Below are 1,269 nucleotides of genomic sequence, written 5' to 3'. Positions count from 1 at the left end.
GATAGAGTAGTTCCTGCACCGTTTTGATATGGGCAGATGACCCCCAGGTACGATTTGGGAGCTGACACACACCAAAGACCATTTCTAAAGGTGATTTACAAGCAGTCACTCTGTTTTGGGACCCAGGACAGGCTAGTAATAGATGGTCTGACCATGCCACCTCTGCTCACTGAACCAGACAGCATACTCCAGTACAATTTTAGTTTACAAGAGGAGATTTAACTCCTGATACCACTCCACTCATGAGATATATTCTTGAAGCAGTCACATTCTGAAGATTTCTTTATCTTGACAAAGTTGCAACATGGTCTGAGAGTGACTACACAACGATCTGCTGGCTTTATGTACGCAGAATGTACTTTAAGGCTCAGAAGCAGGCTGTTGCACTCAGCATTGATTTAAGGAGCTGATGTAACTCTCACTGACGTCAATGGAAAGATTCTTATGGATTTCATAAGAGGGGAATCATGTCCTAGATAGCATAGAAAGGTGTAAGGCCTGAGCAGTTCTCCAGGGGAATATTCTTGCCACTGGCTCCAGTAGGACAAAACAAGCCCTAGTTATACATTTATGATAAAATAAGGTCTAAATATGCACACAGTGAATTGGATGCTTCAGTTCACTGGTCAACATATTGGCAGAAGATATTTTGTCTTTAGTCTAGGTCAGAACATAGCCATAATAAATTTTTTTTCTATTTCATATTTTTCTGTCCTAACCACAAATCATTCCAGCTGAGTAAAGTGAACTGATAAATCTGTCTCTTTTGTTATTATACTCGATTGATTAGTTCTGTGTCATCTCACAAGAGATGTACATGATGAATTACCTTTTTGGTAACAAGGTGTAATCTATTGTAGGTTGAAAATAATATAGAGTGCAAATGTAGATTTTTTATCAGATTCATTTCCAAAGTACAATAAATGGTGTTTTCCAGGTTCATCATTGGGAAATGAATTCTTATCGCTCAACATGTCTTTTAAACTTTCATGCATTTTTTGCAATGTTAAGGGTTGAAGATACTTTTTTACAGTGGACATCAAAGCCAAATGACTCATAACCACATCCCAGGTGGGATGATGATTAGGACTCAGTAAGTAAGCTGAGAGAATAATGAATTCAGTGACAGGGCAATTCTTTACATGTAATACAGACAAAATTATCCTTTCACATGATAACTTCCTGCTGGATATTTGAGAAATTGAGGCATATGAGAACTGATGTCAGAAAAAGGACTCATGCAACAGCTCTCCTGTGAATGGCAGAAGT

This window comes from Mesitornis unicolor, unplaced genomic scaffold, assembly GCF_000695765.1.
Source record: "Mesitornis unicolor isolate BGI_N332 unplaced genomic scaffold, ASM69576v1 scaffold19160, whole genome shotgun sequence".
In the NCBI taxonomy this organism is placed as follows: domain Eukaryota; kingdom Metazoa; phylum Chordata; class Aves; order Mesitornithiformes; family Mesitornithidae; genus Mesitornis; species Mesitornis unicolor.
This window is presented reverse-complemented; position numbering follows the sequence as displayed.